Source organism: Mytilus trossulus, chromosome 4 (assembly GCF_036588685.1).
Source record: "Mytilus trossulus isolate FHL-02 chromosome 4, PNRI_Mtr1.1.1.hap1, whole genome shotgun sequence".
Lineage (NCBI taxonomy): Eukaryota > Metazoa > Mollusca > Bivalvia > Mytilida > Mytilidae > Mytilus > Mytilus trossulus.
The window spans coordinates 37,882,891-37,898,279 of NC_086376.1; the positions used below are offsets into that span (position 1 = coordinate 37,882,891).

The window sequence follows — 15,389 nt, forward strand, 5'->3', positions numbered from 1 at the left end:
AATTTTAAAATATTGAATGAAATTGCAGCAAAATTGGCATGAAAGGACTAATCACTAAATTAAGTATTAGTTGGTTTACAGTATTTTAAAGATTTGAAATGAAACATTATCATTTTAGGACAGATATGAATTTTGCTTTAAGGATACTTATTGGTAGAAATGTTGTTGTTGATGTTTGTGGTAGATTTGTTGTTATTCTGCAGATGTTTAAGATATGAAGAGTGTAATTTTGTATATCTTACTTTATATAAAAAATGTTATATTTTTAAGGAAAATTTTAAAGATCATTGATTTATTATTTTCATTGAAAAAAATACTTTATTTTTATATTTCAAAATCATGAAGAAAGCAGATCTGGTCTATATGAAAATAGGTCTAAGTTAAAGTGTATTTTGAATCATTTATTTATATCAAAATAGTTGTGAAAATATGGAATATTTTATTACATTGTTTTACTTTTTGTATGTAAGAATTTTCCGTCCACTTTATTTCTATATGCTTTTGTGGATAGTGAATAAATATTTTTATTTAGAACTTTGTTTTCCTCTCTCCTCACCTACATCAGATATTTATAGTGGCCACTGCATGATGACTTTTGTTAGCTCATTGTGACCCTCTGACGTTAAAAACATAGAAGTATGGGTTTTTTACCAAAGAGAGAATTAGCCAAAAATTAAAGGATGGAACAATAAAATTATTATGACTCACAGTGAGGTCTTTAAAAATGAGCAAAATCCATACCCTATATGAAGCCAAAATTACCCCGTTATGCAGAAATGTCAATGAACCCTAGGAAAAATTATAGGAGATAATAAACCTATTCATATTCTTGACCATAATCCTTCTTGGTTGAGGTTGCCTTATAAATAAACTCATTAGTGTGGAAATATGTATGGCGTTCATTGTCACTGAACCGTATATATTTGTTTATGGGCCAGCTAAAGGACGCCTCCAGGTGTGGGAATTTTTCCCTACATTGAAGACCTGTTGGTGACCTTCTGCTGTTGTTTTTTCTATGGTCGGGTTGTTGTCTCTTTGACACATTCCCCATTTCCATTCTCAATTTTATCATCATAGATACCAGGACTAGATTTAGTATAATTTTCATAAATACATCAATAAGGAAGTTAATGTATGCAAGCCGAACAAAGACAGTCAATAAGCTAGGTATCAGGATTTCATGAAAATAAAATTGGATGCACCTAATGTGATTCAAAGACGGACTAATTCAAGTCATTATCAATAATGTAAAGAAAAAAGCACTAGAGCAGTCAAACATGTAATAAATAAAGGCAACAGTAGTATACCGCTGTTGGAAATTCCTAAATCGTTTTAGAAAAAAACCAAATCTGGGTTAAAAAGTAAAACAGGGAAATGCATCAATTATAATCTTGAGGAGAACTAAGACACAACATGTAACACACACAGAAACAAACTAAAATATTATAAGGGCCTTTGATAAAATACATTATAAGATATCAGGTATACTCATATATGAAGGTTTTTGTAGAGGTTAATGCATCATTTCCTCTCTGGTAGAGATTAACTCATCATAAACACCAGGATTGCGAATTAGGAGATAACTGTATTGTATTTTAAGCTTGGCCTTCGTAAAACGTAGATTTTACTGTCGCAAATTGAGTTTACCTAGCGACGCGGAGCGGAGATAGGTAAACGGATATTTGCGACAGTAAAATCAAGTTTTATGAAGGCCAAGCTTAAAATACAATACAGTTATCTCCATTCTAATGCCACATATGAAAAGAAATGTCATTTAATAAATATTTTGGCTTAACAATAGCATAAATGAAAAAGTCCGCGAAACTGTTGCATTGTCTTTAGCATCTAAACAATGTGACGTCATGTGTTTACTCTGGATGTCAAACATGAATACTAAACATATTTTTACTTTTCGTACGCTTCAGAATGGTTTCAATATAGACTAAAAGAAGATTTTGAGGCTCAAAATGTGAATATCTTGTTTATTTTTTGAGAAATTACAAATCCCAGACTTCAAAATGGTGGCTATCTTAGTTACGGACTGGTAGAACGTGGAATCTAACCCCTCAAAATATTTATCAACGTCCAATGAAAATTATCGTTACAAACTAATTGCATTAGAATTTGTATTTGTGCCAGGCACTTGTTTCATCAACAAATGACTTATCAGTGTGGCAAAAAATAACAGTTAACTCCCTTTGCATATAAGTTTTATTATCACATAGAGTCACTGTTATTAAGTATTAACAGATATGACTTATGAATTATTTTTTTTAAATATATGAATCTAGATGGCTATTAAATTTAAAGTCAATAACATTTATGTAGCAGATCAACTTAACCCAACAATCTTATTTATTTGTATTCTGGAAATTATATTTTTTATTGATATAGATATAGGAAGATGTGGTGTGAGTGCCAATGAGACAACTCTCCATCCAAATAACAATTTAAAAAGTAAACCATTATAGGTTTAAGTACGGCCTTCAACACGGAGCCTTGGCTCACACCGAACAACAAGCTATAAAGGGCCCAAAATTACTAGTGTAAAACCATTCAAACGGGAAAACCAACGGTCTAATCTATATAAACAAAACGAGAAACACGTTTATATTACATAAACAAACGACAACTACTGTACATCAGATTCCTGACTTAGGACAGGTGCAAACATTTGCAGCGGGATTAAACGTTTTAATGGATTCAAACCTTCTCCCTTTTTCTGAAACAATATATGCATTCTTCACTGAAAAATATGAAAGAGAAAATCAATGCCCAATTTTAGTCAACATTGTCCAAATAGTTTGTGGACTCTGTATTATGGCGATTGAATGATGATTTTCACCCTTTTTCAGAGTTTTTGCATAATATCTTGAAGCCAGAAACTTTGAAATCAAAATTTTTCAGTAGGACGAGATTTGTGAATAAGTCAAATTACCAAAATCCTCAGTTAATCCACTATAGTTAGGCTGGGAACAGTATATCTAATAGTTAATATATATGTTCCTGAGTTAGGTATCCTTAAATGGTGAGTTTATTTATCCTTCAATAGACCGACAAAAACTTTGAATACCAAAAAATAAAGTCAAGTTCATTTTTTTACATAAATGAGGCCGTTAGTTTTCTCGTTTGAATTGTTTTACATTGTCTTATCGGGGCCTTTTATAGCTGACTATATGCGGTATGGGCGTTGCTCATTGTTGAAGGCCGTACGATGACCTTTAATTGTTAATTTTTGTGTCATTTTGGTCTTTTGTGGATAGTTGTCTCATTGACAATCATACCACATCTTCTTTTTTATAAGATCTAAAATTATACAACTCAATATTTCTGACTAAAAATTTCTTTAACGCTTCAACTCAGAATTAAAACGATGCAAACCAACTATAAACACATTGCTTTTGATACGAGCCAAGAATGTTTTACCCAGGTTCTTTTTTAAATGGACAAAACGACAGAGGAGATCAGTTACTGCACTAGCATTTGCTCTTGACACCACATGGCAAAATGAGTAATACTATTTTAAAATAGCTCCTTATACATATTTTGTCCTCTTTTGAATTTAATCAGTGTCCCATATTATTTTCTTTTTATGGCATTGTTATATTGCAGTATCATTAATTGTAAAATGGTTCAGCAGCTTTAAGGTCCCAATTCCCAACATTAAATTTATGCCCCATTTATGGGCATTATGTTTTGTGGTCTGCGTCCGTTCGTTCGTCTGTGCGTCCTTCCGTCCGACTGTTCCGCGTCAGGTTAAAGTCTTTGGTCGGGGTAGGTTTTTTTATGAAGTTGAAGTCCAATCAAATAGAAACCTAGTACACATGTTCCCGATGATATGATATTTTTAATTTCAATGCCAAATTAGAGTTTTTATCCCATTTTCACGGTTCACTGAACATAGAAGATGATAGTGCGGATTAGACACCCGTGTACTAGGGACACATTTGTGTTTAAATGGTAAAATGTTGTTTTTTATAAGTAAATTTTCCACTATTCAATGTTTGTTTTTTAATGAGGCTGCATCAGAATGTAAGAATAAAAGGAGGTGTGGAAAAGAGAATAATGAACTAAACAAAAACGAATTCAAAAACTGAAATACATCTAAATGGTTAAAAACATGCTGTTTTCTAACAATAGACAAAGGGCAGTATGCTTAAATCACTCAAGTCTAAAAATGTTGCTAAAAAAAACTGCATAAGGTTATCAATTTATCACTGTAATAAGATCAGTTGTTGAAGTCATAAAACTTTGCTCAGTGCTCGGAGCACAAAAATCATGCTTGAAACATGAAATCCAGCATTTTGATTGGTTGATTCTTGAGTCTGAGTACAAAAAACGTGCTCGAAATTTTTATGACCGCAAGGCCTGATTTTATCAGTACTTACAATGATATATAAATACATTGAACTTTAGCAAAATAATTATGTATTCCTAAACAGTTATGAACATATATATTCACACCCTGTATATAGGCATTGGGCAAGGTCATGTTTTTACAGACTGTTTATGTTGTCTCTACACTTAATTCATTGGATGTGTACTGATTGAAATTTTACTCAGGGAAACAAGATTTATTTATTAGTTGTAATCTGGTTTGACCTCGCTTTCAGGAACTTCATGTACTTTTAGATCAGTATTTTGCATATTAATTAGTCTTATTTGAAAGAAGAGGTCAAAATTAGTAATCCATAATTCAATCTAGAATATTTTTTCTGTCAGTAATTATGTTATTTGTTTATCTAATTACCCATTTTAAGTATGATGGCAATAAAGATAAATGTACCATTTCCTCTTTCACTGCTATTAATGAATTCAAACAATAAGACATTCTTTTTTGAGCTCACCATGCCTTTTTGTAAGATTTTAATGTATTTATGTTATATTAGTACCGATTAAACAATATACAAAGATCTTGTTACCGTAGTATTTAGTATATTAGTAAGAGGTAGGTTTGAGATATGTCACATGGTTTACCCAGCAGTATGTTAGCGCATGTCCCATGACAATAACATCCGGCTTTTTCTGGTCTTGTTTGTGTTTGGTTTTTTTTTGGGATTATTTGTATGTATCGGAGTCAATTTCGCTGAATCAATATTCGTTATTGTTTATTGGGACCATTGTAGGCTTTGTGCTGTTTTTTCATCGTTCTGGTTGTTATCTCTTTGACACATTTACATTCTTTGTTCTATTTTGAACTGATGAAGAACTCTGTCATAAATTGTCTTAATAATATTGTTAAACTAGCAGCTTACTAGCTATTGTTTTGTCAAAGGCATGCGATTTACAATATTTTCTACATATGAAAATTCCTGTACCAAGTCAGGAATATGACAATTGTTGTCAATTCGTATGATGGATTGGAGCTTTCGATTTTGCCGTTTCATTAGGGACTTTCCGTTTTGAATTTCAGTATTTTTGTGATTTTACTTTTCTCTGTCAATGTAATTTCATTCATAAATATTCTATCAAAATCGTCATAAAACGTTTTAATGGCTAAATTTGTTTGATAAAGACAACAGTAGTATACCGCTATTCGAAATTCATACCGGTAAATCGATAGGGAAAAAACAAATCCAGGTTACAAACTAAAACTATTAAGCAAGCATCAAATATAAGAGGAGAACTACGACTCAACACTTAAATGTAACACACACAGAAAAGAATTATAATATAACAATGGCCATTTTCCTGACTTAGTACAGGACATTTTAAGAAACAAAATGGTGGGTTGAACCTTGTATTGTGGCTAAAACATTCTTTTCCTGAAATCTTTTCTATTCATTATGTAAGAATTACTGTGTAACTTAATAGTACAAACATTCATGATCTTCTTTTGTTAATCTTTTAAGTGCTTAAGATATGTTTTAGTTGTCATTCTATAACCTCATTTCTATTATGAAATTTTAAGCTATCAAACTTCTTCATTTAAAAACGTTTTCTAAAGTTCAGTGAGCGTCAATTTGTCGAACCGACATCATCCGCCTAATTTGTATAATAACTACATGTTTATTATCCAGAAATGATTAAATAAAGAACTTGTGTCTTATTCATTCAGCTTAGTTTTTTAAGGCAAGTTACACAAATGATGTCGGATATTTTCCTTACGTGGTATAAACTAAAATCCCTTCCCTTTCATAAATGTGACCTACCGAATTAGACTATTTACCGGATTTTTTTTTTGATCTCATAAGCAACACGACGGGTGCCACATGTGGAGCAGGATCTGCTTACCTTTCCAGAGCACCTGAGATCAACCATAGTTTTTGGTGGGGTTCGTGTTGTTTATTCTTTAGTTTTTTATGTTGTGTCATGTGTACTATTGTTTGTCTGCTTGTCCTTTTCATGTTTAGCCATTGCGTGTTCAGTTTATTTATTTTTTATTTATGAGTTTGACTCTCCCTCTGGTATCGTTCGTCCCTCTTTTACTACGCCCAAATATTGTCCATCGTAATTCCACCGCAAAGTCATGGAACCGATTGTACCTTGTCATCATAGTCATTCCAGCAACCAGCCTCACGATAACAATCTCACCACCATAGTAAAAAAAAATGCTCAACAACATTTGTGACCTAATTCAACATTTGTCAATAAATGGTGAAATTTGTTCTGAGGTCAGCATAGTCAACTTGACATTAATCTTAAGTCCAGTTTCAATGACACTTCATCGGAACAGTATTTATTTATTGTTTGATTATAAATCCAAAATAACTCTCCGAAATTGTCAATTCAACCACCAAAAAACCTGAAATATATCTTAAAAGTAAATATGAATGTATAGTTTTCTAACAATAGACAATATCCAACCTCACAGGTGTGTGATCTACGAAATAGACCACAAATTTAAATATTTTTGTTTTTGTTTTTAATTGTTAAAGTTAACAAGTTTAACCTTTCCAAAAAGGTTTGTAGTGTTTGGCAGTATCATGAAAATAGCGTCAGCTTTTGCGTTTTTGTGGTTATTATGTAATAACTGATGATATACGTGCTATAAACTTTATACATAGATAATTTATGCAACTTTAATAGAGAATTCAAATTTTATATTTACTCGGGCCAAAAGCATCTTTACCAAACCATTTAGCAACCATCAGACAAAGTAATAATTTTAAGAAAGCATTTCCATTGACTGAAACTGATAGCGTCGGATCTTTTATGTGAAGGAAAATTAATAGAAATAACATTTCGCTGTTATCACTCAGTGTGCTTCAAACTTGTCAAAAATAAGCTGTAAAACATCGGTAATGTGTTATTGGAAGTACACCACTTATAAATGGCCCCATAGCATTCTACGGTTAATACCTCAATTTCAAGCAAGCACAGCTTTTTTGTTTTAAGTTCAAATAAAGTGGCAATCGTTGCCTGTCAAAGCAACACTTTATAGTGCCTTGTACTGAAAAAAATCAGCATTCCTTTAACGGCATTTTAAAAAGAACTGGTTCCCGTATCTTCGGATATGCCAAACCAGGTACTTTAGATCATTTTTTTTAATATTCAAAATTATACCTAATTAGACCATTTACCGAATTGGTTATCACATAAGCAAGACGACGGGTACCACATGTAGAGCAGGATCTGCTTACCCTTCCGGAGCACCTGATATCACCCCTAGTTTTTGAAGGGATTCGTGTTGTTTATTCTTTAGTTTTCTATGTTGTGTCATATGTACTATTGTTTGTCTGTTTGTCTTTTTCATTTTTAGCCATGGCGTTGTCAGTTTGTTTTAGATTTATGAGTTTGACTGTCCCTTTGGTATCTTTCGTCCCTCTTTTATAGGTCAAAAAGTGATCTACAATGATCACCAGTCATTCAGCTTTCACTTTTAAAAACCAAAAATACCTAAACATTCTACATATTTTAAAAGTTACACACTTGCGTAGTAACTATTTGGTTTAAATATGTACCACTTTCTTCCGGTATGTGCTTTCTGGTGGGGCCTGAATTAGTGGTTTTACACATATTGGCTTGCAATTCAATATTTGAACCTCACTTGAATCCATATTTATGAAACCAATAATATTACCCTTAGCTAGAAATTGGTGGCTGGTGTGATCATTCGTTTGAAGAAAAAAGAATGTAAACATTGAGATCTCATAAACATGTTTAACCCCGCCGCAATTTTGCGCCTGTCCCAACTCAGGAGTCTCTGACCTTTGCTAGTCTTGTATGATTTTAAATTTTAGTTTCTTGTGTATAATTTTGAGTTTAGTATGACGTCCATTATCACTGTACTAGAAAAAAGTTAAATAACAAAAAATACTGAACTTTAGAGGAAAATCAATTCGGTAAGTCCATAATCACATGGCAAAATCAAATAACAAAACCCATAAAAAACGAATCGACAAGAACTGTCAAATTCCTGACTTGGTACAGGCATTTTTAAAAAGTAGAAAATGGTGTAGTATGCATATTTTTAAAGGGTCCCGCTGAAGGACGCCTCCGAGTGCGAGAGTTTCTCGCAACATTGAAGACCCATTGGTGGTCTACTCTATGGTCGGGTTGTTGTCGCTTTGACACATTTCCCATTGCCTTTCTCAATTTGATTGAAAAGTGAAACAAGGAGCCGTTTGGAATAAATATCTGACCCACAATTAATCTTTCTCCGACAAAAAAACTAACAGATAATTTACATATGTTTGTAATCTATGACAGTTACATGAAATAAAAATGACTAGAAAAATCATCATTATGAGATTGCAAGTGAATGGCAGTCTGTTTATATTCAAATTAACATGTATGTTTAAATCGGGTTATATGACCATCGGCATTTTTCGCCCTCTCGAATGATAATTAGATGGCGTCAGATCTAACTTAAGCACGAAATGATGATATATAAATACGAATCCTTGCATTGTTTATTGTTTCTTTTGGAATTTCTGTAACTTGAATATACATATTATAAATTAGTCATGAGAATTTTAGTAAGGGGACATTAATTGGACAGATAATGCTACGTTAAATCACTCAAGTAAAAAATGTTGCAAATAAATTTGACAGAATATTAAAAAGGACATCATTAAAAAATGTAATAAGGTCTTTGAGTATTGTAGAATACCAGGTTTTTGGTTTGCACTTACATGTATTTCGCTATTTATAAGTTGAAATATAATATAAGTATGTATTCCATCTAAGAGAGCAAAGTGGTCTATCATTTTGATATATATTATAAATACATAACACCATGCTCTAACTGCATCACAGAAAAATAGTTGGACAAGTACAAGGAGAAATAATATAGGAACATATAAAAAAAAATAGAAGAATAGGGAAGTTGAGCAACATACGTGCGAATTAAAAAAACCAATATGCAATTAACATACCGGCTACATGACCACTAAATAATTAGAAACTAACAACAGATTTACTCGATGTTATATTTTACTATCTTGAACAGATTTTATTTTCAAACGGGAAGGGATGAACAATATTTCAATGATTCTGTATTAATTGAAAACTGGTTGTTATGTAAGCATCAATGCAAAAAGGCTATTGCAATATACAGTTCGCAATGATGACTATAAAGTCAAATTATGTTATTTTGGTCTTGCATATCATAAGGCGAAACCACAAGCCAGGGATGTCAATTTCCTGAATCAATTGCCCAATATTTAGTTTTCTATTTTATGTTTTGTGTATTGCTGCTTGCCTTTTTCTGTTTCAGCCATGGTGTTGTAAGTTTTTTCAAATCGATTTCTGAGTTTGAATGTCTCTCAGTATCTGCCGGAGCACTATTCTTATTTTTACTTTTGTTTATATTCAATGGCACCATTTTGTACTCGTCTCGTGTTCAAATTTGCATTGCTATCGGCTACAGAAATGTTTCATTTCAAAAACAAGATATTAGTTCAATGCGAACCAAAAATGTCTTATCTAAGAAAAATGTATATTCCTTTACAGATTGAAAGGTGCCCATGGTGTCTGGTGTTGATCAAGACATAGATAAATTCATCATTGGAGTCTAAAGCCCTCATATGACAATGTGAGACAAAATATATAATCAGTATTAAGTCTATGTCTTATGGATGAATGAGGTATAGAAACTGGAAAAGGGTGGGACTACCCTAGTATTTCAACTGTTTTGTGCTAAATAAAAAACTAAAAATCCTTTATCATTGTACACTATGAGTAACATTCAAAACATGTGTAACAACTTCATATTAGCCACCAGAGTTGAATATTGTCGGTATTGTTGAATGTATACAAAAAGCACTATAAACTAGTAATTAATGTTATTTTGTTTTCAACTCAGAAGTTAAAACTACATCCATGCTTCGACCAGCATTTGACAAAACAAAGCCCTTATACGGCAATTGCTTTTAAAAGTATGTACAATAATGGATATTAGAAGTCTTGGGGATTTACTGAAGGGTAATGCTAATAATTTTCATGGCACAATTTCTACAATTTACTATTCATATCAGCAGTTTAAAAGTTGCCTCCATTAGAGGACTTCAAAATGGATAAAAAAAAAATGTTTTCCAAGGATATTTTGAATTGTTAGTGCGTTTTCATTAATCAAACATGTGTGTTTTGTTTACAAGTAATTCATTTCTTTTATATAGATAATACAGAAAGCGTACCAAACGACTTGGTATGACCACATCCATTGGTAAAACAATTTATGATATGGTTTATCCCGTGCCTGTATGTAACTTTCCCCATTTTCAATAAAATTTACTATCTTATTATATGAAATTAAGATATTTCTAAACAGTTCGACAAATTTGGAGGATGTAATACGGTTATTTCATAGAACAATGCATCATTGTTATAATAAATAAATTAACCTATTACATCGAAACATGCTTCGCTATCGATAGAACAAGGTTTAACCCGACGTTTTTTCGGAAAATGTCTGTACTATGTCAGGAAAATGACAGTTGATTTCCATCAGTTCACTTTTGTTTTTGTCAATTTGAATGGACTTCCTTTTTTTGTATTTGCCTTGGTATATTTGTTTCACGTTTTCCTCACGTAAATGTATCGGCTCGAGACCAAAAGTTGTTGAAGCCAAGTATTTGAAAAGTACCAGTTTTATAATTATGTACACCAGACGCACGTGTCAAATGAAATACAAACGTTCATAAACCGGGACAAAAACCTTGATGTTTTGAATTATTTACGTTCTATATACAGTTTTACAGAAAATGAACGTTTTGAGAACATGCACAAGCAAAGATATTGATCATTCAAACTAGAGGTATTACATGAAAATAGATATCATAATAGTACCCTTTTCTAAATAACCAAGTGGTCTACCATGTATCGGACGGCTTTGTCATCAATACATAATAACATGCTTTCATACCATATCGATCGATCCCAAGAAAAAATCTTACAGGTTTAGGAAGGTAAAGAAATAAGTACAGATAGAAAAAGAGGGACGAAAGATACCAAAGGGACAGTCAAACTCATAAATCTTAAAAAAAACTGACAACGCCATGGCTAAAAATAAAAAAGACAAGCATAAAAACAATAGTACACATGGCACACCATAGAAAACTAAGAATAAACAACACGAACCCCACCAAAAGCTAGGGGTAATCTCAGGTGCTCCGGAAGGGTAAGCAGATCCTGATCCACATGTGGCACCCGTCGTGTTGCTTATGTGATTACAAATCTGGTAAATAGTCTAATTCAGTAGGTCACATTCATGAAAGGGAATGGGATTATAGTTACGACGTAAGGAACATATCCGATATCATTTGTGAAACGGTTATTCCATAACGGTCAACCAAATTAAAAAATAGAAATTATTGAAAGGCAACAGAAACGAAATAATTTTCTTATTGAAATTCCAACACAAGTTGTCTTCTGATTAATCGCTACATTATTTTCACTGTAACAAAATAATTTAGATAATAGTACAAATGAATTACATGTAGAATATTGAAAGTAATATATTCTACGTACATTTGTACCTTTAATCTAGGTGCGTAAAAGAAGGAAACTATAGATACTTTTGATCTTGCAACCTTATCGGATGGACATAAAAATAACTTTTCAAACAAAGAACAATAGACGTAACACATCTTCAAGCTCGAATGTTTTATATCTTAAAAGGTTTCATACACGTTGCTTTATGTTTTGCTTAAGGCTTAATTGAACCATTCAAAGGACAGGATATAAACAATGTATCTCATAACCACACTTATTTAGAATAATTTATGCTATATGATATACATATAGCTTGTTAACGATCATTTTTTAAATTAAATAATGTCAATGTTTAAACATAGGTCAGACAATACTATCACGCCTTTATAAATTAAGCGTGCATTGACAACAATTGAATATAAAAAGTTATGTAACGTAGCAAAGGTTGATAAAGTAATTATACTCATCTTACTGTATTGTTTATTACTCTGTCAGAATAGACTGCAGTTTTAATTAAATGAGCATAGACAAAGGTGTGGGCTTAGTTAATGATGATGCCGGCCTCCGCATGAACAATAAAGCGCAAACGTGTATTTTGTGAAGGAAACAAACATCAACAAAAATACAAGTAAGTTAATACTTAACAAAAATCCTTCATTAGTTAAACATATCAGTTAATAGACAGCAAGAACAAAATATTAAAATACCTTTATTCTTTCCTCGCTGAAATTTGGGAAGTCTTTGTTATATAAACTGTTCGATATTAAAGACCTAAGCAGTTTTGCAAGTATGAAAATCAACATTATGATTGGATGCCAGAACAAAGTGGAATAAAGGAATGTCAAATATATTTTTTTCAGGATGTGTGGATATATGCTTTGGTATATTTTGACAATAGTTATTGTGATTCATACCATTGCAGCTGTACATCGAAAGCCATCTCATTCACATTCACATCCACATGCAGGTCAGTTCTTTACCATAACTATATTCCTATATCATTTAAAAATGATCATCAAAAATGAAATAAGACGAGAAGAATTGTTGCACAATCTAAAACAAATTTAAAAATAACTTTTAAAAAAATCCTTATAAGTGAACATCACTTGGAAATAGAAATTGGTCGATATAAGACAATTCCAGACATATTGCACAAAGCAAAGTTTGCAAAATTTTAGATAATGAGGAACATTTTTTCTTATATTTGCCATCTCAGGAATGGATTACCGTAGATGTATTTGACAAAACTTTTAGGAATTTTTGGTCCTCAAAGCTCTTCAACTTCGTACTTTATTTTGGACTTTTAAGCGTTTTTTTTTTATCCAAGCGTCACTGATTAGTCTTGTGTAGACGAAACAAGTGTCTGGCGCAAACACAAAATTTAAACCCGGTATCTACGATGAGTTTATTTATTGCAAAATCAGCAGTTATATTATTTGCTTTATAAAGCAATCCATAGATCCGAAGTTGCGAAAGTAAGTTTCACATTGGTTAATTATCTATAAACATATATAGCAGAATAAAATAAAATTTTGCAAATTAAAAAGGATTCTTACATGTTCAGACACACAATTTTGAAAAATATTGATAAACGTCCTGTTACATTTTGATTGCATGTATTTATTATATTTCAAGTCATGTAACTCTAAATCAATCTTTAAATTTTTGTTACATTTGGAACAACTTTTTGAAATTTTAAGTCCTCATTACTCGTCACTGATAAGTCTTATGGAGACGAAATGGGCGTCTGACGTTTCAAATTATAAGTCTGGTACCTTTAATAACCATTAACCAACAAATTTCGTATATAGGTTTATAGACTGAAGAAAAAAATAATTCTACCCTAAGCAAAGATGGTCATTGTTGGATTTTGCCTGTTTCTGAATTTTGTATTTTCAGTGCGTTCAGAGAAAATAGTTCTCCCTCATAATATTTTTAGAATGCAAAACAAGCATGCATTGTAAAAAGAACTGCCTATCTACATACATATATTAAAAGTGACAATACCTTGAAATGACATTTTCATATAGTTACATTATTATGCACGACAGACACGATGCTGTCAAATCTGAAATGTGATATAATACATGATATATTTCTAATTCATGAGTTTAGTCCTATTTTATAGGAATCTTATTTCAAAGAAAAATTTAAAGCTTAAACCCTTTTTTTCGTTTTTATTCCTTATTGTAGTAATTGATTCCATTACAATAGATAAGATTGCAATATAATTTTTTTTCTGTCAAATTTCTTTGTAGGTTGTATTAACAGAACATCAGTTTGACAGAAAAAATATTATCACATTCATAAACATATCAATTTCAATACTGACATTCTTGATAAACTGGTGATTGAAATGATGTTGTTGCATATTCCTTCTATTTAAGATATAGGTAATCAAGAACAAGTGTCCATAGGACACGATTTTCCTCTTTCCTTGATACCTTTGTGTTTTTTATCCTTGAAAATTAGTCAACACACAATTGTCACATATATACGTAATATTCTAATCATAAAGAACACGTGGTGTTAGTTTCAAGTTGCTGTGACCAAAAAGCCATTGTATATTTTTCCTTATCCCAGGCATAGATTACCTAATCCGTATTTGCACAACTTTTTAGAATTTTGGATCCTCAATGCTCTTCAACTTTGTACTTGTTTGGCTTTATAAATATTTTGATATGAGCGTCACTGATGAGTATGATGTAGACGAAACGCGCGTCTGGCGTTCTAAATTATAATCCTGGTACCTTTGATAACTATATACTATCTGATGAAACCAACAAGTTTACCTAAAACTTAACATCTTGACGGACTAATAGACTTTTTTCATATTACCGACTTTTGACTCCGTTCTATATTTTTTTCGACATGTTAGCTACGACATCCTTGTACTCGGCCAGTAAAGAGCAACGTAAAGAATTAACATCAAACATTTAATCGGTGTGATTAGAGGGAAAATTTTACTATTTTCCTATGAGTTTGTCGTGTAAAGAAAATATTAAGCAGTATATTTTCCCCAAAATGTGTACCGATTAAATTGTGATGTTACGTTGCTCTTAATTGACCGAGTACCAGAATGTCGATGGTAACCTGTCGAAAAATAATATAAACTGGAGTCAAAATTCGGTAATATAAAAATATTCTATTGTCGACGTTTAATGGTTGGTTTTATTTTGTCTTTGATTTTTATTTATACATAAAAAAGCATAATTTTATCTTCTGCTCTTTTCAGTTGGGAAGAATAAACATCCTATGAAGATATCCAATACGCCGATAGATTTTGGACTGACCATTAAAATTGGATACCCAGATTATGTAAAAATAGGAGATACCTATCATCCAATCAAGTTATCATTTACAGGACTAAAACAAAAAACAGACTGATATCAATAAACACATCCTATTATAGAAATGATGGGAGTAAAGCGTAAAGACACGATTGTCCTGGCTTTGGTTTATGTATTAAATAAAAATTAAAACATTAACATTTTGTTATTTGCATACGAATT

The 15,389-nt window shown here is 31.8% G+C and overlaps 1 long non-coding RNA gene across 1 annotated transcript; it reads left to right on the forward strand.

Annotated features, from left to right (window-relative positions):
- The first annotated feature begins 12,332 nt into the window (after positions 1-12,332).
- Positions 12,333-15,363, forward strand: LOC134713900 (uncharacterized). Its single transcript, XR_010106414.1, has 3 exons — positions 12,333-12,505; positions 12,738-12,844; positions 15,113-15,363. It is a non-coding gene; the product is annotated as an uncharacterized LOC134713900 (long non-coding RNA).
- The last annotated feature ends 26 nt before the right edge of the window (positions 15,364-15,389 follow it).